This window comes from Macaca nemestrina, chromosome 2, assembly GCF_043159975.1.
Source record: "Macaca nemestrina isolate mMacNem1 chromosome 2, mMacNem.hap1, whole genome shotgun sequence".
NCBI lineage: Eukaryota > Metazoa > Chordata > Mammalia > Primates > Cercopithecidae > Macaca > Macaca nemestrina.
In genome coordinates, this window is record NC_092126.1 from 133881639 (window position 1) to 133908039 (window position 26401).

The following is a 26401-nucleotide window of genomic DNA, read 5'->3' on the forward strand; positions in this document are numbered from 1 at the left end:
TTGGAGACTAGGTTTCAACATATGAATTTTAGGGGGACACAAACATTTAGTCTATAGTAGGTCTCAGGTTCCAATTCCAGGGGTATTGGAACAGCATAGAAGCCAGCAATGCCTAGAGCAGATAGTGTGATAACTAAGAGGTGAGAAGTGAGAATTAACGGGGACACAGGTCACAGAGGACTTTGCAGGCTGTGTGAAGAACTGTGTGTTTTTTTTCCAAGGATCATGGGAGCTCTGAGAGGGTTTTGATCAGATGAATGATGTGATTCACTTTCAACACTAGATCTTACAGTCTGAGCTACATGAAGAGAGACAATCAATCTCTCTCCCTTTTTCTTTTCAGGCCCTGTTACCCAGGGAGCACGTCAAGCATCCACCCATCACCAAACATTGTTTCCCAAGATGCTGTTGCTTGGTATGTGATCCTGGTTGCTGGAGCACATTTGCTTCTTCACAGGTCATGCATATGAGAAATGGAGGAGTGGAATGGAACATCAGGCTGGGCACAGTGGCTCATGCCTGTAATCCTAGCACTTTGGGAGGCTTAGGTGTGCAGATCACCTGAGGTCGGGATTTGAGACCAGCCTGGCCAACATGGTGAAACCCCATCTCTACTAAAACCACAAAAATTAGCCAGGCGTGGTGGTGGGTGCCTGTAATCCCAACTACTCAGGAGGCTGATGCAGGAAAATCGCTTGAACCCAGGAGGCAGAGGTTGCAGTGAGCCGAGATCATGCCACTGTACTCCAGCCTGGGCAACAGAGTGAGACTCGGTCTTAAAAAAAAAAAAAAAAAAGAATGGAAGGTCAGCTATCAGAAAGTAGGGAGCAGTTGGCAGAGCATGTAAGGCAGCCAGCAACCCATTAGTTGTTCACCTCATTACAGTTAGAATCTAATAGGATAAAATGTGTTCATAAATATTGTCTCACCTGTATTATACCTAACTATAATGAGGGATATTGATAAACTCTCAGGGGTTGTGAGAGAAGGAAAAATAACTTTCTATGTGGTCATTAAAAGCACTTGAGCTTTTAATGCTGAAAGACAGTTTGGATTTGGCTGTAGAGAGATGAAGGTAGGATTGGGAAAAGAGGTCATTCAGTGTAGGAGGAAACAGTATGAGCAAGAAGTCCCAAATGTTTTCTCCCCCCAGCAGGGGTAGGTACAGTACTGTAGACAGTATATTGTGCACAAACAGATTACACATGAGTTTACTCGGGACTGCTAGACCACTCAACAATAATGGGTAATTGCCTTAGCAAACACATCCTTCTATCACTTATGCACCTCGATGAACACTAAAAGAAAAAGGTATTAAGAACAAATGTCAATGTGAAATATGTTATTTTTATGAACATGATTGTTACACCGAGCTCTTGCACAGCACTCTTCTATTAGAAAGTCTATAGATACATTGGTTAAAGAATAAGGAAAATTTCCACTTAAAACTTCTTCCTTTTGGATACTTAAACTTGAACATGAGTGCTGGTGACACTCTATGATCCAAATTCTAAAAAAGACACCAGAGGCACTTAAACCAAATTCTCTATTTTAAGTTAAAAACAAATTCTGTGGGTGACTAAAATCTCCAGAACACAAAAAGTGTTCCTCAAAGTTATTATTTCAAAATAGAGTCTGTTTACTTGCTCTAACATTTTTTAATCTCCCAAATATTCTGTACCAATGCTACATTTTTTGGCTAAAAAGTAACATTTTTTTCCATGTAGGTACATTGAAATTCCAAAGAACAATTATCTTCTATTTTGAATAAAATATGTAAAATGATTTACCTTAGAATTTACTGCTAAAACTGCCGGGCGCGGTGGCTCACGCCTGTAATCCCAGCACTTTGGGAGGCCGAGGAGGGCGGATCACAAGGTCAGGAGATCGAGACCACGGTGAAACCCCGTCTCTACTAAAAATTACAAAAAATTAGCCGGGCGCAGTTGTGGGCGCCTGTAGTCCCAGCTACTCGGGAGGCTGAGGCAGGAGAATGGCGTGAACCCGGGAGGCGGAGCTTGCAGTGAGCCGAGATCGCGCCACTGCACTCCAGCCTGGGACAGAGCGAGACTCCGTCTCAAAAAAAAAAAAAAAAAAAAAAAAAAAAAAAAAAAAAAAAAAGAATTTACTGCTAAAACTATATAGGAACTCCCCCTTTTTAAAGTATAGTATTGGTATCTAAAATCTGAGTTTGTTTCTTGATGTGTATTTAATAAATTATCATACTAGAAACATTATGAACCCTTTATGATACAATTAGATAAGGACTATGAATGAAAGATAATTCCACATATAATATTTTTCATCACTTCTTCACCCAAATTCAAAATTTCAAAACTAATTGTAAATATAAAACTATTTTATGTATGTGTCATACTAGCTATTTCATTCATTCATTCAAATTCTAAGTTCCTTCCTTATTATGTTCTATAGGAAGAAGATAAAATGAATATAATGCATGCAAATAACTTAATAAAGTAATTTCAAATATTAAGACATGCTATGAAGAAAATAATTTAGGATCAGAAATACCATACTGTGGATGGCTTAATTTAGACTGGGAAGTCAGTAACAACATTTCTAAGGAGGTGACATTGAGTTGAGACTTAAATGAGGAGCAAAGCCAGTCTAGCAAAAATTTAGGTAAAAAGCACTTCAGACAAAGGGAATAGTCAGTCAAGACAACTCCGAAATATGAAATGAGCTTAATGTGTTATATGGTAGGAAAGAAGCCTTGAGCAGTGGTTCCATAGTACTCATAATATGTACCTGAAATATATCCTATTTCAGATATTATGAGTAATTTGTGATATCCCTTTTTATTAGGCCACCTTATAAAATCATATCATTGAGACAGATCTGAATTTCACAGATAAAGAAATATTCCCTATATAAAAGAGAAAAGCATAGGAAAATTGGCCAGGTGCAGTTCATGTTAACCATTCCCCAATTCAAAAACAAAAAGAAGGATTCTAAGAAAAAGTAAGTTGATACTTAATGGATAAGGAAAACCTCCAAATTTTGTGAATAAATACCTGGATAGAGCCTGCTTTCTTTAGTGATGAGTACTGGTGGGGAAAAGTATGGGATTTTTGCAAGGTTCTATAGTAAAAAAGGTAAAGAACATGGTATTTGAGGCAGAGAAGAAAAATGTTTCAAATATATATATTAAAATTAATAAAATAGTTCTATTTCCAGAAATATGGAGGAGATGTAATTTTCCCTATTCCTCTTGATAAGTACAGCTAAATCCTCTAAGTATTATATATTTAAAATGCCCGAAAAACAACATGGTAGTTGTTGAGAAACGACATGGTAGTGAATTCCCTGGGATTTCTTTTTACCTCATATATCGCATACTAGCAGCTGAAGAAGTTGGTTGCTCAGAAATGCTAATGAGCACAGATAAAACAAACAACAACAAAATCCCAAAAGCCTCCTCTCTCTAAACAAATAACCAAGAACAAGGCACCCTAGCAAGACAAAAACTTTTAGACAATAATCACTCTTCTCTAGTCAAACAGCATGGACAACCATGACTCTACTCCACCGTAACAGGAAAGGCCCACTGGGGACGCTAGACCTCCCCACTGATTAGGTTCATAGTAAGTCACCCCAATGGAGTTGTAGGACAATATAAATGATTTCATCTGAACAACAGAAAGAAAAGAGATTTTTGAAAAGTAACAAGTCCTTGAGGATTTGGGGTATGATGAAAAGGATATAACATTCATGTCTTTGGAGTCCTGATAGGAGAGAAGAAAGATGGCATGGCTGAAAAAGTAGCAAAAGAAATAATGACCCAACTTCTCACTCTGTTGAAAAAATGGTGAAACTATACATTCCAGAAGCTAAGCAAACCTTCAAAAGATAAACATAAATAAATTCACCCCAAGAGACATCCTACCCAAGTTTTAGTGTTCTGAAAACTTAGGAGAAAGAAAAATATCTTGAAAGGAGCGAAAGAGAATTGAGACCTTACTTTAGGGGTGGGTACTAATTAAAATGACAGTAGATTTCTCATCAGAGAGACCATGGAAGCCAGCAGAAAATGACATAACATTTTTCATACTGAAAGAAAAGAACTAACAACTCAGAAGTCTGTATCCAGTAACATATCCTACAGGAGTGAAGGAAAAATCATGACATCATCAGATGAAGGAAAACTAAAAGAATTTGTCACAAGAATACTAATCCTAAAATGCTAAAAATAAGTTCTCAAAACAGAAACAAAACAATGAAAATTCCAACCTTGGAACGTAAGGAAGAAATGAAAAGCATGCTAAGCAACAACATGGGTAAATCCAATAGATTTTCTATCTCTTCTTAAGTTTTAAAAATTATCCTTGAGAGTTGAGCAAAAATCTCAACACTGTCTGATGTGATCTTAAATGTATATAGAATAAATATTTCAGAAATGTATAAACACAATTTTATAGAAATAGACAAGCATATTTTAATTATTTTCCAAAGAAAAAATGGAGGATAACTAAGACAATTTTGAAAAGAATGAGTTTACCCAATTTCAAGACCTATTTTATAGCTATAGAAATCAAAACTGTGTGGTATTGGTTGAGAAATACATAGATTAATGAAACAGAATAGAAAGCAAAAATAGATCCACAAAAATATACTTAACTGACTTTTGACAAAGATAAATAAACAATTCAATGGAACAAAAAGATAAGTTTTTTCAACAAATAATACTAGAGCAATTGGACATCCATAAGTTAAGAAACAAACAAAAGAACTACTAAGTTTCACTTTATATTAAAATTTATCTTATAATGTATCAATGGACTTAAATGTGGAATGCCTATTTAAAACTGGGCAAAAAATCCTTAGACTTGACATCAAAATCATGATTCATAAAAGGAAAAATTTATACATTGGCTCTCATTTGTGTAAAACAAAAAACTTTTCTCTGTAAAAGAATAAAACTTCTCTCTGTAAAATAAAAAAACTTTTCTCTGTGAAAGAAGAAAAATAGAAGCTACGTACTGAGAGATAATGTTTGCAAATCACTTATCTGAGAAAGGACTAGCAACTAGAATATATAAAGAACTCAGAAAACTGCATTAAATAAACAATTCAGTAGAAAATGGGTAAAAGAAATAAAGAAGACATTTCACTGAAAAGGATGTACAGATGGCAAATTATCACAAGAAAAGAGGTTCATTATTCATTAGTTAGTGAAATCCCAATTAAAACCACAATGAAATATTACTACACTACATGTCAGAATGGCTAAAATAAAAAAATAGTGACAACACTAAATGATGTAGAAGTTCTGGAAAACCAGATCAGCCATATGTTGCTGATGAGAATGTAAAATAGTAGAGCCACTCTGAAAAACAGTTTGGTAGTTTCCTTAAAAACAAAATATGCAATTATCATACAACTCTGGAATTCTTGGGCATTTATCCCAGAGAAATAAAAACTTATGTTCACACAAAAACCTGTGCATAAATGTTTATAGCAGCTTCATTCATAATAACCCCAAAACTGAAGACAACCCAGATGTCCTTCAATGGGTGAATGGTTAAACAAACTGTGGTACATCTATTCCCTGGAATACCACTCAACAATAAAAAGTAACAATCTTAATCAATTTCTAGGGATATATGCTAAGTGATAAAAGTCAATTTGAAAGGTTACCTACTATGTGACTCCATGGATATGACATTCTGAAAATGACAAAATTATAGAAATGGAGAACAGATTATGGTTGCCAGGGATCAGGGAGAGAATGAGAGTCAGTCGTAGGTAAGCTTAGCTGTAAAAAGACCAAGTGGTGGCTCCCTATGATGATTAAAATGCTCTGCATCGTTAATGTATCAATGTAATATCCTGGTGGTGATATTGTGTTACAGTTTTGCAAGATGTTATCACCAGAGGAAGCTGCATTGAAAGTACCCTTCTCTGCAGTATGTCTTACAACTGCAGGTGAATCTACAGTTCCCTCAGAACAAAAAGGTTAGTTAAAAAATTAACAGAAGTATAATTTAGCAAGTATTGACTCTATACTCAAAATTTAGGAAAACCAGCTATTTTAGAAAAAAAAAGAAAATGAAAGATGAGATCAAATGAAGAATAAATTGAACACTGGATGAAGCAAGTCACAAAGACTGGAAATAGTTTAAAGATAAGATGTGATTATAGAATTAAAATCATCAGAAGAAGCAATAAATAACAAAATCAACACTTCATTCTATAAAACCAGGAATGAGGAGGAGCATGACAACCAGGAATGAGGAGGAGCAGACTTCTGGCTGCAGGGAGTGTAACTGTGTCACTGACCCAAAGCTTCAGCTGCTGGGCTAGGAACCCAGTGCTACATTATGTGAGCCTATGCTTCTCACATGCTGCCTCAAGCTGGACAGTGCCTAAGCATGTCAGGAAGGCCCAAGCTCCTAAATTCGGCTTGAGGACTCCACAACAGCCTTGTTAAACTTCTTAAGACTGCGTCCATTCTGGGATGCTTTCACCCAACGTTCCTTCCCTCTGTCCTTCACTGGGCGTCAGACATACATTGTGGTTGGATTGCCTTTCCAGCCTTACCTAGGTCCTTCTCTATTTCCTCTCATGTGGGTATTTTTCTTAATAAAATCTTTGAACTTTTAATTGCATCTTGGTTTCTGCTTCTTGGAGGACCTAAACTAACTCAAAGACTTACCAGGACTCAGCAATAGTACACTAAAGATAGAGATTAAAAACAAAGGATAAACTGAAATTCGATAGTTGGAAATAAGCCACCTACTCCTGGCCAGTGCAAAGAACACCAGCAACCAGGTGCCTGACTCTCAGGTAGGAGACTTTAGGTCTCTTCTGAATTAATAGAACAGCTGCTAAGAGAAGATCCCCACATACTGATGTTGGAGATCTGGTTAGGAATACAGCATCCCATGCAGCCAATAAACAAATTCTACTAAGTTTCCAATCAGTTTTCTCATCACTCATTCTTTCCTACAAATGGATCAAGAACCACCAGCTCTTGAGGAAATCTTCCAACAAGGAAGAGTGATATCGGAATGAATACATGCAAAGAGCCAACTGAAACACGCACAAATAAAGTAGGAATAAGAAAAAAAATCACCTTAAAAACCAATTAGAATCCTCATTCCTTCCTCATTCCTTCCTGACATTACTTCCATAAAACAAAAACAGGGTGTTATTTTAAAAAATAAATAGCCAGAGATCAAAAGAGAGCTCTGGAGAATTTTTTTAAATGCTTGCAAAGAAATCAGTTTTAAAATTGGAAGATGAAGTCATGGATACTTTCCAGAAAGTGGAACCAAAAGAAGGAAAGAAAGTGAAAAAAGGAGAGGGAAAAAAGTCTTTGGATTGAGCTAAAAGTATCTTTAAAAAAGAAAAGAGAGAAAATAGAGGGCAAGAAATTATTACATAAGTAATGCAAGCATAACTTTTCAGAACCTATAGACGTACTCTACAGATTAAAAGTATCCACTGAATACACAGCATAAGGAGTAGAAGTGGAGAGGTAAATGGCACACTCAGGCACATTGCTGTGAAATTCCAAACGAAGGAACTATTTCACTTGTTCCTTCAACAATCTTTTGAGCATGTAATCCAGGTTTTCTTACCACATTTGATTTATGATTCTTCACATATTCTAAAAAAAACTCATCAGAAAACAACCTAGCAAACTAGGAGAGACAAAAAGACATATATTTGTCATAATAATTAAAATGAAGTTTAAATCAATATACATCAATGGGATTAGTTCTGAAATGATTTGTTCCTTAAGTTTATATGAATGTGAATTCTTAACACTTGATTGAAGATCTAACGGTAATGACTCAATGACATTCATAAAAGCAGGTATTAATTTTTATTCAGTTTCTGAAAAAGTGAAATTGTTCCCCTTCATTAATCTTTTTACAAAATCATTGGTTTTGTACGGATTATAAAATACTATACATTCATTTCAGAAAACTTAGAAATTATCACACAAAATAACATAAAAATTACCTATTACCCCAAATCCAGCAATGGCAACCATTAAGATTTTGGCATATATTTTTCTAGTTTTTCTCTATACCTACAAAACAAAACCATCAAATTATATAATTTAACCAACTTTAATAAACTTAGGTATACTAATAAAAATATTTCCAAACTGTGCTATACGCTAACCAGCCTAAATAAATAAATACTTGAATATATTTAAAATTTTTCTTGATAACCCTGAGTTCTGGTTACAAGTCCCAATAGTCATTTAATGACATTCTCAAGATCCACTAAGAGATGTCAGCTCCTTGTTCTGGTCTTCTATGGTTCCTCACTATTCTTACTTTTAAAATACTTGTCCTTTTGTCTTTTAAACAAAACATTTGTATTAAAAACTCTTAAACTTTAAAAATACCTATCCTTTTTGTTTTTTTGTAGGCTGTGTTTTCATGAATGAGCAGAAGTTAAATTGATGTTTCTCTCTGCCGTAAGAATGCCAATCCCAGACTGTCTCTGCTTCTAATTTGCTGTGGGCTGGGAAACCACATAGCTACGTTTATTGATAATCATGACACCACCCAGAGCAGTATTTACAGCTGGCACTTTTTTTGAGCACTGATTTTATCCCAGGCAATTACTGTGATAAGTACTTTTAATCTTCATAATAACTGAGAAGGAAACTCGGGATTAGCAGAGATTAAGTAATTTGCCGAAATGCATACAGTAAGTCACCTACTTTTGAAGTAGAATTAGTAAAGCCTGTAATCTAGAGAAGAAAAATTATACTCTGGGGGTTTTAACCAACTGGTGGGATGGTGGTGCTATTACGCACTTGGAACATGCACCCCCAGTGGTAGGTAAGATGATTGTAGGATGCATTCTAATGGATTGTATATATAAGACCTGGACATGAAAATAAACAACATTGAATTGCATAGCGAGAATCTCCATTTAATTCAGCTTCCATTTTCCTGATGATGTAAAGGAAAAAGTCTCAATGAGTGCTAATGTGTTTTTAATATTTTATTAAACTCAGGAAAGCATCTTTTTGGCAAAAAGAGCGCAGGCCTCAGATACAAAGCTTTTGGTAAGCAGTGGTTTCTAGACAGAATTTACTAACATAGTGCTTTTATCATTTATATTTAGGGTTAATGCCTATTTATAAAATATGTTAATGACTTTCCCTTTATGAATGTGATTTTTTAAATACAATTTTTTAATTTTAAAAGTTGAGTTGATTTTTTTAAAAGTTAAATAATTACATGTTAAAATGAGAGCACATGGACACAGGCTGGGGAACAACACACACCAGGGCCTGTTGGGGGCTGGGAGGCTAGGGGAGGAAATTTAGAAGATGGGTCAATGGGTGTAGCAAACCACCATGGCACATGTGTACCTATGGAACAAACCTGCACATTCTGCACATATATTCCAGAGCTTAAAATAAAATTTAAAAAAAAGAAAGAAACATTTAAGAATGAAAATAATAATAATAATAATAACATGTTCACAGGGCAAAAAAAGTATGAAAGTGACACATACATGATTAATATGACAAAATGTGTCAAAATTCTGTCGCTTTTATTTTAAAAGTAAATAGTATTTTCTATTAATGGGATATTATTTTTCCTGCCTAGAAAACTGAGTGTAAAGGATGATAAAGTACTTTAAACAAAATGGACAACTTCTCCATCTTGACTCTCATTGTGTTTTGTTGTACTACTTCTCTTAAGATTAAGTACCGGAAGGTCTGGTGTATTTGTGGTGTACTGGAGTAATTTCATACAGTTCCCAAGAAATTATTGTTAAATTTGCAGTGGTTTTGTGAGCCAATTATTAAACATAGCCATTATCAAAAAATTAAGTATATCAACTTATAATACATAAATTACCTTAAAACACAAAAGTAGTATGTATTTGAAACTTACCATTTCCTAATTATTTTACTACATTTTTGCTATTATCTTTACTTTTGTGGCTATGTCCACTCTATCTGCAGGTTGGGAACATGACCTAATGGTGGCTACCATTCAGCTCTTTCCAACTCCATGTTCTGTGACTTCATATTGGTAAGTTGAAATCTACTATGGCGCAAGTGTTTACACTACAGAAATTGGCAAAATCTGTGATTTAGTGCTTTTTCCTCCTGAAAAGCTGGCCGTTGAACATTTACCAGCATATGACAGGGTATAAGAGTTAAAGGAACAGAACTTCCATATCTCTGGCCAGGTGATCCCTAGTGCAATGCTTCTAGTTGTTGGCTCATGGAAGGCCTCTTTGAAAAGAAACAGATGGCAAGTAATTGAGAGCTCATTGGCCAGAAGTGGCATATAGGAGTTGTTAATCATGTTAGAAATGAGCATTCTGTGGATTGGAAACTCCACCTGTCATCTCCTAAATAGGGATAGAAAATATATCTTCTGTTTTTTTTCTTGTGAAAACTGAAGCCAACTTACTTTTGTTTATTGCATTGCTTTGTAGTTAAAATGTATTTATTTCAATAATTCCCTGGCAGGAAGTATTATTCTTCAAAAGTTTGATTACTTTCTTCAATGATGTGAACTTATTCTTAAAATCCATATAATGTAAAAGAAGCCAAAGTAGAGAGTGATGAAAATGTCAGTTGTCGTAACAGAATTTATGGCTTTGGTTTTAATACTAGGAGTGTTTTGCAAATATCTTGTCTCTTATCTTGTGCACACAGTGGCTCTTATTCAGCTGAGAGAGAGGTTAAGTGAGAAATGAGTTGGCTCGCCAAGGATAGATTTGTTCCACCCACCCCCAGCCCCCAACACACATATACACTCACACACACATACTCTGATGTTAATTTGATTTGAAAAAATATCAGAAAACATCATCATCAATTTCTCCTCTTGCAAAAATGATTATTCTTGCTTGACTGCCCTCTGCTGGAATTCCTGAAATATACACTTTGCCTCTACTTACAGGGACAAGTTGTAGGTGGTATGTAACTTAATGTGAGCAATCTTTTCAAGACAGTATGTGCAGAAGTCCAAGTACTCAAGAATAGAAATAAAACTGAGTTAAGCATTAAATGCTGTGGTCAAGTGTTGATTTAATTAACCATGAAAAATAGCCAGGTTTTGAATGGATCAAAGAAAACAATTATACATAATGGGTGAACTGAAAACAATTGACTATTACTGAAAGAGAAGAATGCTTTAATTAAACTAAAAGTTATACCTAATGTTAAATGAGGTGGTTAGAAAAGCTCCACAAAAAAGCTGCTTAACTGCTGAGTATAATATGAGAGATCAGAAAGAGTGCTTAAATGTACGTAATAAAAAATGCAACCTTATTAAAACTGTATCATTATTATTTTAAACTATTGCGAGCTTTTTCTCTGTTCTGTAGCTAAGCCATCACACTTAAGACTATTCATTTAGTTGTTTAAAATATATTTAGATTTTTCATTTATTGGTAATAACAATGTATTGCTTATTGCTGATACAGAGATACTGCTTTTTTCTACTTAGATTATATTTCTTGTTTTATTTAGAGAAAATTATTTTAGAGAGAATAATGGTTGTAATATCTCAGACCTTTATAATGTACTAGGTTAGCATATACTTATCTCCATACTTGTAAGGCTCTCTGGAGTTAGAAGAATAGAGAATAATTGTCAAGCATGTTGAGTTGGTGGCGAATTGGTGCTGTGAGACTCACACTTGAAGAGTATCATGGTGGAATATTTTTTACTGTAAAGATCAAATCCTTCATCTGAGGAATTTGAGCTAGTAAATGGAACAGACTTCCATCGGTGCATTTGCTGATCAAAGTCTAAACTTTTATTTTATTCACCATCTCCTTTTTATGTCATTGTCTGTGTAAGAAATGAACAAGGGGATTAGAGAGGAAGGGAGGGAGGGGGAAGATAAAGAAAAGCCAAAGATTTAATAGAAAGGAGAAGAGCAAAAGATCTCCCGCCACCATTTTGTTTCATTCTTATGCCTCATATGGATTAAAACCTGTAAAGTTAAACTTGTAAAAACCCAAGTTTTCCTAATTCAAGACACGGATTCTGCATCATTGAACATTACAACTTAAGTATACAATAAGGATGGGACCTTCTTAGAAACAATGTTAATTAAGTGGTTATGGACATTAATTCTTTTGCAGTAAAAGCTGATAACTATACAAGTAAGTCACTTTTCCTACTGTAAAAATTACTGTTATATATTTTAAGCTGAGGCACCAGGGGAAAGTAACGGGATTATAGACACTTCCTTACTTCACCAGACTAAATGCACTGTATTCCAGCACCATCTCCCAGACCAGCAAACCTACAGCCATCATGTTTCCTATACTAATTTGAAAGGAAAATCTGAAGGCAGACTAGGATGGTAGACATAGAATTTGATTTAACCTTGTGAGTGTCATAAGATGAATGCTTAATCATTGAATTTTTGAATGAGATATAACAATTGAACACTTCTCAGAGTCAGGTATGATAAAACATCATAATATGAATGGAAAAAAATTCATATTTTGGAAAAGTTTGTATATGCTAAGCTTTTTGTAATTATGCATTTATATTTCAGAGTGAGAATATTAAAGCATTATTTAGTCTAATGTAATTCTAAATGAAGAAGCCCTATTTTATTAAAGGAGAAATATTAGCAGAGCATAAATGTAATGAATAGCTATCATGTTTTGCATTTTGAACTATACCGTCACTGTGCTAATTATTTTACCAGCATTCTACCATTTAATTTTTTAAAACTCTATATGAGGTAGGTACTTAATCATCCCTGTATTACAGATAAGAAAACTCAGCCTCAGAGGCCCAAGGTCAGAGAGACACAAAGTGCTAAAATGGGAACTGTAATCCTGGGTTTTCTGACTTTAAGGGCAAAGCCCTTAAAGACATATTGCATCGGTGATATCATAATTTTCTCTTTGAAAATCCCTGTATTCTCCTTATGAGTCACTATCCTGGTTGTAGACAAGGCATAAGCAGAACTCTGATCTCTTTAAGTACTTGGTAAATGGGAGTGCTTGGGTTCTTTTAACACATTAGCTAATTGAAAGCAATCACATCTGACATTTCTAGATTACCAATTTTCAAAGAATTATAAGAAATTATACATACTACTGAACCACTATGGAAAGGAATTTTTATCCTCTTTGGATAAATTTCTGTTGTCTCTGGGCCATCATCTTTGTTCATGTTTCCAGAAACCTATTCTGGGGAAATGATCTGACAGACAGCCTGCTCCCAGAGCAACAAGCCCCTTCCCCACTCTCATCTCGCTGCAGCATCTGCATTGGGCATGAGCCCGGATCCATATTTACGAGACATATGTAGACACTTTTCCCTTTCTTGGCAAATGCATAAATAGAATCCTAATGTCTACATGTAGGTACTATATAAATACAAAGTTGTGCATACTCTGTGGATGTCATGCATCATTTATCCGTGTATTTTTAGCGTCACCAACACATTTACATATGCTGTCACGTTTCAAACTGCACCTCAATATAGTGCCTTTTTCAACATGAACTCGGCTGCAGGCAACATCATTCTTTTAACATTTTCACCACAAATGAAGATCAAAGAGCAAGAACATAAATCCGAAAATAAGAGACAAATTTAAAATAGGTAACACTTTTCCAAGATGCTCTGAGGATACTATAGGATTACCTAGAGCAGAGGACTGAATCTTTTGCTCTATAAATAGATCCATGTAATTATTTTAATGTACCTATTATGCTTGGATTTCCCGAGATGAATGTTTACACCTTGGCTGTTGTCTACAGGGGATAAAGATATGCAAACCATCATTTACAATTCTGTGTTAAATGCCTGTAAAGTGTGGTAGAAAAAAGGGAAGGATTCTTTAAATATACTTGAAGAAGTCAAAGTCTTCACTTGGGGAAATAACATTTGGATTGACTCTCGGATGATAAGTAGTGGTTTAGATTTTCTTTTGTATCAAACATTTAAAAAGTTAGAAATAAGTTGACCTAACAGATCAAGTCCAAGATTAAACATTAGAAATTAATTGATCTAACAGATAAAGTCAAAGATGTTTGAATTTCTCAACAGGGATCAGTCTTAGGGAAAACTAGAAGTAGTAGATGATTTGCCTTTCTTTCCCTTGTAGAGCCCAGAACACGTATGTCTTTGACCTTATGTTTCTGTGTTCTACATGTATAGCAAGTCAGTTTAATAGGTTTATGGTAGAACCACACCAATAATTTTTAAAGCCTTTTCTCTTGAGAAGCAGAACAATTTATTAAACGAAACACTTCACTGAATACTAAGTACGAAACAGATAAAGGCAGAGAGTGGTCTGGTGGAAGTAAGGAATAGAAATAGAGACCTACAAAGTACTTTTTGCCAATCCCTGGACTTGGTAAAAAGTGTGTATGTGTGTATGTATGTATACACATGTGTATCTTTCTTTATGTCCCTGAATTGCTTTTTACCTACATATTGTGTATAAATAACTGTTACTAACACAATAAGCTTACTCTGATCTGTGAAATTTTGGCCACCCAGGAAAGATCTGCTTTTTTTTTTTTTTTTAAAGCTTTTTTCTCCAGTGGCTGCTTCAGTAACAAGTGTTATGTATGGGATTCAACAGTGACTCTCAGAGTATAGAAAACATGTTAGATGGAGTTTACCAGGCCCATCTCCAGTAATATTGATAGCATGGGGTCTGCGATAGAGCCCAGGTATCTATCTCTACGGTTGACGTTGCACTCTAGGTAATTCTGATGCAAGGGTCTATAAGAGCATGGACTAACAGATAGACCATAGTGAAGACAAAGGGGAATGAAAAAATAAAATAATAGATTAAAAGGAAAAGAAGAATAGAAAACAGAGAAATAAAAGCATATGGTAATTGCAGAAAGCCAACAAAAATTGCCTAGTGGCAGAGAAGGAGTGTACCTCAAAATAACGAAGGCCATATACAACAAACCCACAGCTAACATCATACTGAATGGGCAAAACTGGAAAGGCTTTCCGTTAAGAACTGGAACAAGACAAGGATGCTCACTTTCACCACTCTTATTCAACATAGTACTGGAAATCCTAGCCAGAGAATGAGGAAAGAGAAAGAAAGAAGAGGCATCCAAACGGAAGAAGAGAAAGTAAATTGGTCCCCTTTGCTGATAACATAATCTTATACCTAGAAAAACCTAAAGACTCCACTAAAAAAAAAACAAAAAAAAAAACCTCTTAAAACTGATAAATGAATTCAGTAATGTTTCAGGCTATGACATCTACAGTCAAAAATCAGTAGCATTTCTATACACCAAAAAGAAATCGAAGAGGTAATCCCGTTTACAATAACTATTAAAATAGAAGAGGACTATGTATGTGCATGAACATTTTTTTGGTGAACATTTTAAAGTTTTAGTACAAATTAGCTTAGATATTTGATACAGTGCTTTTCAAGAGTCATTTTAATTTGCAATGTCACTAGCACTGTTTGAGAATGTCCATTTCCATGACCCTCATTAGCATGTGTGATTTATCTTTTTTTAAAGCTGTTTTTTTACGGTTGTGTTATTACGCTGTCTGTGTGTGTGCGTGTGTGTGTGCATGAGAGAGAGAGAGAGAGTGTGAATTTCCTGTTTATGACATTTTCCACATATTTGTTGATTTTTTTAAAATTTTACACGGGCATTTTATATAGTGTGAGCTGCAGATATATTTCTAGCCTTTTTGTCTATTTAGTTTGGTTATGGCCTTTTAAAAAATGTATACATGTTTTTAATTTTCTTGAGATCTTATCTGTTGACATTTCATTCCTTCCTGCCCCCTTTCCTCCTAATACTTACTATTTCTATTGTTCCTACAGTGTACAGCATGTATAGTTTATGTTTTGTTCTTTGCACATGATTCCTGCATTTATTTCAGTTTTATTTCTACAGTTAAACCTTTTCCAGTGCCCACTAGTTGTCCTTTTACCATAGTTTCCCCAGTTATCTGTTGGGAGAAGTTAATCCTCTGGTAGTTTCATCAATAAAGGCTCATGAGAAAAATAAACCAGAGTTATTGATTGTCCAAAACTGTGTGTGTATGTGTGCATTTTAACAGCCTTATCCTTGAAGGGCAGTTCGACTGGATATAAAAATCTTTGGATTACACTTTACTTCCTTGAGTATTTTGTAGATGCTGCTCAACAAACGTCTTCTGTTTTGTTTTGTAGTTAAAAGTGAAGAAATTCAAGGCCAACTGTATATTTTCCCCCTTTATCAAGCGGCTTGAACTTTTTCTCTTACTACCCCAAAGATTCCTTTTTAAAAATTCTGTCTTTAAAATGCAAGAAATTCACTAAGATTTATGTTGGTGTAAGCTGGTTCTGGCTAGTGTTCTGTGGTATACGGCATGTCCTTCTTTTAAGGAGGTTCAAGTCCTATTTTATCCAGGACATTTTTCTTGCATTAAATCTTTACCTTTATTTCCTGTTGTTGTAATCTTCTTTTGCAGGACTCTGATAGTGCAGATGTTACATCTCCTTTTCCTACATTCTACAGCTTTTATGTTTTTAATCTGAGCTTTATTTCACCTTACTGTAGTTTGTTTTCTCTCTGTCCTCCATGTCTCTTACTTTTTTTTCCACAGTGCCTGTTTTCCCTTATATTCCTTCTAATTTTATGCTCATTTCTACTATAATTCCCCCATCTCTTTCAATGAGATTGTGTTATCCACTTGTAATGCACTCAGATTGTTTTGTCACATTCTTTACATTTTTTTCTGGGATATCTTGACCTCACAAATGTGTTTTTAAAAATTTACATGTATTAAGGTTCATTCTTTGTGCTGTAAAGTTCTATCGGTTTTCAAAAATACAGTGTGTCATATATCCACCACTGCAATATCATACAGAATATTTTTGCCATCCTAAAAGCACTTTCTTACTTTCTGGCATCATAAAATGCTCCATACTTTTCTCCACATGTATATGTGTGTGTATATATGTATCTATGCGTGTATATATGTACACACACATCCCAAATGTACATATATCCATGAATATTTCTATATGTCACAATCTGTACCTATATTAGATGCACCATGAATTATGAATTTATTCTAATGTACCAAACTCTTATGACCACATGTATTATCAGAGCCTCCCCATTTCTTATCTGTAAACTCATATTCCAGTAGTGAGAAAGCTGACTACTCCTATTTGGAATCCATTTACTTGTTAAGTCCAGTGAATATTTGTGTTTCAGAATTGTTAACCTGTACCCTTTCAGGAAACAACTTTATCAACTAGAGTTCAGCACTTAGGTGTAGTTTCTTTTGCCTTTCATCTTACAGAGCCCATTCAGTTCTAAAGTTACTCTGAGCAGTATCTTTCCTCCCATCCTCTTCAGTGAGGTGGCTTTATATATTTGTGATGCACTGATTGTTTTGTCACTTTCTTCAATTTTTGGGGAGATTTCTTGACCTCCTATTTTTTAAAATTTACATATATTAAAGTTGCTCCCTTGTGCTGTAAAGTTCTATGGGTACTTATATATTGACCCTTACAGAATATTTTTGCTGGCTTAAAAATCCCTTGTGCTTTCTCTTTTCAATCCTCCTTGTCTCTCTTCAAAGACCTGGAAATCTCTGATCTTATATTTCACTTTTTTCCAAAGTGTGATGTAATTGGAATTATGTAGTAGGTAGCCTTTTTGCATTGGCTTCATTAAACTTATTAAAATATATTGGTGATTCTTCCATCTCTGTTTTTCTGTTTTGTTTCATTTGTGTTTTTATGGGGTTTTTTTTGTTTGTTTTTTGTTTTTTGCCTGATAGCTCATTTCTTTTTAGCACTGAATAATATTCCACAGTATGGATACACCACCATTTGTTTATTAATTCTCCAATGAAGGACATCTTGGTGGTTATCATTTTTTAGCAATTGTAAATAATTTGTCATAAAAACCCATGTGCAAGCTTTTGTGTGGACATAACTTTTCAAATCAGTTGGGTAACACAATTGCTGAATCATATGGTAAGACTGTTTTTAGTTTGTAAGAAGCTGCTGAACTGTTTTAAAAAGTGATTGTACCATTTTTCATTTCCATGAGTAATATAGTGAAGCTCTGTTGCTCCATTTCTTTTTCAGTAATTGTGCTCTTAATTATTATATTTTGAATTATAGCCATTCTAATATATGTGTAGTGTTACTTTTCATTGTTTTAATTTGCAATTTCTTAGTGACAAATGAGGTTGAGCATATTTTTATATTCTTATTTGTCATCTGTATATTTTCTTTACTGAGGTTTCTGTTCAGTACTTTTGTTCATGTATCCTTTGAGTTCCAAAAATATTGTATGAATATATAATTGTACATATTTATGGAGTATCTGTGGTGTTTTGGCAAATTCATACAATAAGTAATGATTAAATCAGGGTAATTGAGAATTCTTTCCATCACCTCAAATATTTATCATTTATTTGTGTTGAGAACACAAATCTTTTCTTCCAAGTATTTTGAAATATACAATAAATTACTGACAACTATAGTCACCCTACTGTGGTATCAAACACTAGAACTTATTCTTTCTATCGAATTGAATGTTTTATGCCAATTAATCAACTTCTTTTTACCCATCCTTTCCCCCATCTTTCCTAGCCTCTGGTAACTATCATTCTACTCTCTACTTTTATGAGATCAATTTTTAAATTCTTAAAAAGGTTTTTTAATTGAAAACATCAACTTAAAACAAAGAGATCAACTTTTTTAGCTTCCATATATGAGTGAGAACATGTGATATTTGTCTTTCTGTGCCTGGCTTTTTTCATTTAACCTAATGTCCTCCAGGCTCATCTGTGTTGCTGCAAATGACAGGATTTCATTATTTTTATGATTAAATTATATTCCATTTTGCATATATACTACATTTTCTTTATCCATTCATCTGTTGATGAGCATTTAGGTGGATTCCATAGCTTGACTGTTGTGAATATGAATAGTGCTGTATTAAATATTGGAAAGCATATATTTATTTGACTTACTGATTTCCTTTCTTTTGGATTGCTGGCTTTACATTATAGTTCTGTTTTTAGACTTTTGAGGAACTTTCATAGTGTTTTTCATAATGGCTGTGCTAATTTAATTGCCATAAACAGTGCACTAGAGTTCTCCTTTCTCCATATCCTTGTCAGTGTCTGTTTTTTGTGGTTTTTGTTTGTTTTTGTTTGTTTGTTTTTGCCTATTTGATAATATTTTTGCCCATTAAAAAAATTTTTTTTATTGTTGAGTTTGAAGGGATTTTTATATTTTGGATACAAGTCTTCTATCAGATATGTTTTCTGCAAATATTTCTTCCAGTATATAATTTATCTTTTCATTTTCTTAAGTGTCTTTTGCAGAGCAGAAATGTTCAATTTTAGTAATAGTAAGTTCTATTTTAAAAATGTTTTTTTCTTGCATTGTGCTTTTGTTATTATATCTGAAAATTCATCCTCAAATTCAAAGCACATATATTTTATCCAATGTTTTCTTATTTACTTCAACAGGATCCAATAAGAATACTATACAGTTATTAGAATGATATTTGTGAAGATTTTTAATGACATTAAAAACATTTAATGTTAAACCTAATAATAGCGAATAAATAAAACTATACCGGCAGCATGATGCCAATTAAATTAAAATGCACAGAGGAAGACTGTTAGGAAATATTCTGAACATTAACAATGTAACTTGCCTGAGTGAAAAAAATTTGTAGATTGTCTTTATTTATCATCTATAATTTTCTATAGCTTTCAAATTTTTAATAACGAACTCAGAGCATTTAGATGTATGGTCCATTTTGAGTTGATATTCGTGTGAAGTTAAGATCTGTATCTAACTTTTTTTTGTGTATTGGCATCCATTTTCTAATGCCATTTGTTGAAACATTATCTTCTCTCTATTGAATTGCCGTGCCTTTGTCAAATATTGCTTGCCTGTATTTGTGTGGGTCTAATTCTGGGCTCTCTGCTATGTTCTGTTGATTTATGTGTTTATTCTTTCACCAACACCACACTGTCTTGATCACTGTAGTTTTATAGTAAGTTTGAATTTGGGTAGTTTGAGTCCTCCAACTTTATTCTTCAATATTTTATTGGCTACCGTAGGTCATTTGCATTTCTGTATAAACTTTAGAATTATTGTCAATATCTAGAAAATATCTTGCTGTAATTTTTATTGAATTGTGTTGAAAATGTAGATTGATTCTTCTGGTAAGAATTGACATTAAGTCTTCCAATCCATGAACACAGCACATCTTTCCATTTATGTAGATTTTCTTTGATTTTTTTAAATTAAAGTTTTCTATACACAGACTTGTATGTATTTTGTTAGATTTATACCTCAGCATTTTATTTTTGGTACTATTATAAATGTCTGTTTTAAATATGAATTATATTATTTTTAATCTTTCCAACTCCAGTTATTTGAAAGCCATTGCTTTTATATAGGAAAGCAATTGATTTTTGTATATTAACGCTGTATCTACAGCTTCACTATATTCACTTAGTTCCAGAACTGTTTTGGTGGAATCTTTGGGATTTTCTAGATAGACAATCATGTCATCTGTGAGTAAAGATAGTTTTATTTCTTCCCTTCATGCTTTTATAGTTTCATACTTCAAACTTTCATAGTTTCATACTTCAAACTTCATACAGTTTTATTACTTCCCTTCTGACTTTTAATATCAGAAAATCAAAAAATTCTGGAGCATGACAGGAAAAATTTTTTTAATTCTCTCAAAATGCTTGTTGTAATTAATGATAATTCTTTGAAATTTTCTATAAGACAATTATGTCATCTGTCAACAAAAGCAGTTTAATTTTTTCCCCTACCTGTATTCCTTTTATATTCTTGTTTTGTCATATTGCACTATCTAGGACTTCATCTATGATGTTGAATATGAGTAATGAGAGAGAAAATTTTGCCCTGTTCCTGATCTTAGGGGAAAAGAGCCCAGTTTCTTGTAATTAACTATTGTGTTAGCTACAAGTATTTGTAGATTTTAAAAAATTGATACATAATAGCTGTACCTACTTACAGAGTACATGTGACATTTTGTTACATTCCTATAGTGTATAACAAACCAGTCAGGGTGTTTAGGGTATGCATCACCTCAAGTATTTATCCTTTCTATGTTTTGGGGACATTTCAAGTCCTCTCCTCTAGCTATTTTAAAATATATAGTACATTGTTATGAACTGTATTTATCATACTCTGCTGTTGAACACTAGGACTTACTCCTTCAATTTAACTGTAGTTTGTACCCATTAACCAACCTCTCTTTATCCTTCCCCTTTCATTCCCACAACTTTCCAGTCTCTAGAATCTATAATTCTATTCTTTACCTCCATAAGATAAACTTTTTTAGCCCCTACATATGAGTAAGAACTCATGTCTCTCTGTGCCTGACATATTTTACTTAACATAATGACCTCCAGTTCCATCCATATTGCTGCAAATGACATGATTTCATTCTTTCTTATGGTCAAAAAGTATTCCACTGTATATATACACCACACTTGCTTTATCCATTCATCCATGGATGGACATTTAGGTTGATTCCATATCTTTGCTGTTGTGAATAGTGCTGCAATAAATATGTAAGTGCAGGTAACCCTTTGATATACTGATTTCCTTTCCTTTGGATAAATACCCAGTGGTGGGATTGCTGGATCATATGGTAGTTCTATGTTTAATTTTTTGAGAAATCTCCATTTGGTTTCCCATGGTGGAAATTTTCAGCCCCATCAACAGTGTATAAGACTACTCTTTTCTCTACATCCTTATCAGCATCTGTTATTTTTGATCGTTTAGTAATAGCCATTCTAACTAGGATAAGATGATATCTCATTGTGATTTTGATTTGCATTTCCCTGATGATTAGTAATGGTGAGCATTTTTTCGTATATCTGTTGGCCATTTGTGTATCTTCTTTTGAGAAATGTCTATTCATGTCCTTTGCCCACTTTTTAATAGAGTTATTTGTTTTGTTTTGCTTTTTCTTGTTGAGTTGTTTGAGTTCCTTGTATGTTCTGGATATTAGTCCTTTGTCAGATAGTTTGCAACTACTTTCTTCCATTCAACAGGTTGTGTCTCACTCTTAATAATTTCTTTTGCCGTGCAGGAACTTTTTAGTTTAATATAGTCCTATTTGTCTATTTTTGTTTCTGTTGCCAATGAATTAGAGGTCTTAGTCATAAACTTTTTGCCTAGACCAATGCTCAGGAGAGTTTTCCCTAGGTTTTCTTGTAGTATCCTTATAGTTTTGAGTCTTACGTTTTAAGTCTTTAATCCATTTTGAGTTGATTTTTTAAACAGTGAGAGATATGCTCCCAGTTTTATTTTTCTGCATGCTGCTATGCAATTTTCCTAGCCATTTATTGAAGAAGATGTCCTTTCCCCAGTGTAAGTCCTTGTCAGCTATTTTGAAGATCAGTTAGCTGTAAATATATGGGTTTATTTCTGGGTTCTTTATTCTGTTCCATTGGTCTTTGTGTCTATTTTTATACCAATACCATGCTGTTTGGACCGCTAGAGACTTATAATATATTTTGAACTCAGGTAATGTAATGCTTATAGCTTTGTTCTTTTTGCTCAGGACTGCTTTGGCTATTCAGGCTCTTTTTTGGTTCCATATGAATTTTATGATTTTTTTTTCTTTTTCCGTGAAAAATTACATTGGTATTTTGACAGGGATTGCCTTGAGTCTGCAGATTGCTTTGGGTTGTATGATCATTTTATTGATAGTCTTCCAATCCATGAGCACAAAATGTCTTTCCATTTGTTTGTATCCTCTCAATGTGTTTTATCAGTGTTTTGTAGTTTTTGTTATTTTTCTTTTTTTTTGTTTTTGTTTTGTAGAAGTCTATCACTTCCTTGGTTAAATTTATTCCTAGGTATTTTATTTTTTAATAGCTATTGTAAATGGATTGCCTTCTTGACTTCTTTTTCAGCTAATTACTGTTGTATAGAAATGCTGTTGATTTTTTTCATATTTGTTTGTATCCTGCAACCTTAATAAATTCATTTATCAAATCTAAGAGTTTCTTGGGGGAGTCTTTTGGTTTTTCTACATATAAGTTCATATCATCTGCAAATAGGGATAATTTGGCATCTTCTTTTCCAGATTAGTTGCATATTATTTCTCTCTCTGGCCTGACTTCTCTGGCTAGGACTTCCAGTACTAGGGTACATAAGAGTGGTGAAAGTGGGCATTCTTATTTTGTTCCAGTTATTTGAAGAAAGGCTTTCATGTTTTCCCCATTCTATATGATGTGACCTGTGAGTTTGTCATTTATGGCCTTTATTATGCTGAGGTATGTTACTTCTGTGCCTAGCCTGTTGAGAGTTTTTGTTGTAAGACAGTGGTGCATTTCATAAAATGCTTTTTATGTGTCTATTGAGATAATCAGAAGTTTTTTCTTCATTATGTTGATTTTTTTAATCAAGTTTTGAAAATCTCTCTCTTTTCTTAGTTTGCTGAGAGTTTTTAAAATCATGAATGGGTTAAATTTTATCAAATGCTTTTTCTGCATCAATTGATATGATTCCATAATTTTTATTCTTTAATCTGTTGACGAGTGGACTGAGATGGTATTATTTGTTTTATTTTATTTTATGTATTTTATTTTTATTTACATATTTATTTATTTTTGATATGGAGTCTTACATATTTATATATTTATTTTTAATATTTATATATATATTTATTTACTTATTTTTGATATGGAGTCTTACTCTGTTGCCCATGTTGAAGGGCAATGGCATGATCTTGGCTCATCGCAAACTTCACCTCACAGGTTCCAGTGATTCTGCTGCCTCAGCCTCCTAAGTAGCTGTGATTACAGGTGCCTGGCTTATTTTTGTATTATTAGTAGAGTCGGAGTTTCACCATGTTGGCCAGGCTGGTCTCAAACTCCTGACCGCAGATGACCCACCCGCCTCGGCCTTTCAAAGTGCTGGAATTACAGGTATGAGCCACCATGCCCAGATTATTTTTTAATGTTGAGTTTTGACAGCTCTTTACATATTCTAGATGCTGGTACATTTTGCATATGTGTTTCACAAATATTTGATCTCATCCTATATTTTTCCTTTCTAGTTCCTCATCAGGGTCTGGTAGAGATCAAAAGTTTTAAATTTTCATGAACTTAAATTTATCTACTTCGACTTATCTGCAGTATTTTTAAGTATAATTCTTTGTATAACTCTTCTAGCAGTTGCTCCAGTTGTGTATTTTATGTACATGACTTTTTACAGTCTACTGGTGTCATTTTTCCAATTCAAGTAAAATTTAGGTACCTTACCTCCTTTTAAGTTTTGTTATTTTTATCCATTTATAATTGTCTTAAAACCTTCCTATTCCTACATTTAGAACTTCATTAAACAATGTTGTGATCTCTATTTCAACTGTCAAACATAATTTAGAAATGCAAGAGGAGAAAATGTATTATCTTTACCCACATTTTACTGTATTTGTTCTTTCTTCTTTCTTGACATTCCAGTATTTCTTCTCTTATCATTTCCTTTCTGTTTATAAATCTCCCATTAGTCATTTTTTAAGAGCATGTCTTCTGATTGAACATTCTGTTTTCCTTTACCTAGGAATGGCATTATTCTCCTTTCATTTCCAAAAGATATTTTCACTAGACTTAGAATTCTGGGCCCAGCATTCTCTTCTTCCAGTTGTAGAAAATGTTCCACTTCTTTCTGTCCTTCATCATTTTTGATAATAAATCTGCTACCATTTGTTTTTCTCCTATAAGGAAGAGTTTTTTCTTGCTGTTTTCAAGTTTTCCTTTGTTTTTAATTTCTAGAAGTTTGACTATAATATGTCTTGGTGTATATTTATTTAGGTTTTCTTGTTGGGGTTTACTATAATAGGCTTCTTGAATCTGTATGTTTATGTCTTGTGCTACATTTAGAAGTTGAATCATTATTTCTTTGGATACTTTTTCCAGCCCCACTCTCTTTCTCTTCTGGAACTCTGATGACACACAAGTTAGATTTCTCATTATGGTCCAGTACATTCTTGAAACTCTGTACATTTTGTTTTCAATTTCTTTTCAGCATGGCCAGTTTCTGTTGTTTTACCTTCAAGTTCAATTATTATTTTCTCTGACTCCTCCATTTTGCTATAGAGCCTATTCACTGAGTTTTCAATTTTTAGTTATTGTGTTTTTCAGTTTAAAATTTTTCATTTGGTTCTTCTTTATATCTTATCTTTCTCTGTAGAAATTTACTTTTATTTTTAAAAATTGTTTTAAGTATGTTCATAACTTCTTGTTGAAGCATTTTTATGATGATGGCATTATTATTATTATTATTATTGAGATGGAGTTTTGCTCTTGTTGCCTAGGCTGGAGTGCAATGGCACCATCTCAACCCGCCACAACCTCCGCCTCCCAGGTTCAAGTGATTCTCCTGTGTCAGCCTCTGGAGTAGCTGGCATTAGAGGCATGCGCCACCATACCCGGCTAATTTTGTATTTTTATTAGAGACAGGGTTTCTCCATGTTGGTCAGGCTGGTCTCGAACTCCCGACCTCAGGTGATTTGCCCGCCTCAGCCTCCCAAAGTGCTGGGATTACAGGCGTGAGCCAGCATGCCCGGCCAATGATGACTTTAAGGTATTTGTCAGAAAATTGTAACGTCGTTGTCTCACTGTTTGTGTCTGTTGATTGTCTTTTCATTCAAGATGAGATTTTCCTTGTTCTTGATATGATGAGTGATTTTTTTTTTATTGAAACACAAGCATTTGAAATACTATAAAACTATGAGTCGTCTTTAAACCTTCTCTTTAAGCTATTTTCTTATGACAGCCTTCCAGCACAGAAAAGAGGATGGCTCATTATTGCTAGGTGGGAATAGAAGTCCATGTTTCTTGCTTTGTATTCTATTGACATTTGAGGTGGTAGAGTTTATTATTGCTACTGGGTGGGAGTGGCATTTTTGGTTCCCCATGAAATCACTGATAATACTGCCTTGGTTGGGAAGGTGTTTTGTTACTGCTCTTCATGTGGCCTCCACTGATACCATGAGGAAGAGAAGAGCCTCACTGTTGACTAGTGGGGATGAAAGTCCTGGCTACCTTCTCTAATACCACTACAGTGGGGACATTGTGATGCTTTGTAACAGCCTGGGAAGGGTGGAAGTCTAGGCTTCACACTTGACATTTGCTGTAGTAATTGGGGCTAAGGCCACACTTTTTTCCTGTGGTATTTGGCTGGAGTGCAGCAGCTATTGTCTAAAAGTTTCTGTCATGCTAAATTGCCCCAATGTCCTGGTAATTTGGCTAGAGACAGTAGGCTTTTACTGGGGCTTATTCATCTGCACCCTTCAAAATTTCTAGATCGTTATTTTCTCCAATATTGAGTCTGATAAATATGAGACAAAAAGGGAAACCCAGGGAACTCACAGGGTCCATATGTTT

At 34.1% G+C, this 26401-nt stretch overlaps 1 long non-coding RNA gene across 1 annotated transcript in view; it reads left to right on the forward strand.

The window, feature by feature from the left end:
• The window catches only part of LOC105479572 (uncharacterized), a 381347-nt gene that overhangs the window by 338913 nt on the left and 16033 nt on the right, over positions 1 to 26401 (forward strand). The window contains exons 8-9 of the long non-coding RNA XR_011620186.1: positions 5874 to 5976; positions 9971 to 10040. This is a non-coding gene — a long non-coding RNA (uncharacterized lncRNA). The remainder of the gene's footprint in view (positions 1 to 5873; positions 5977 to 9970; positions 10041 to 26401) is intronic.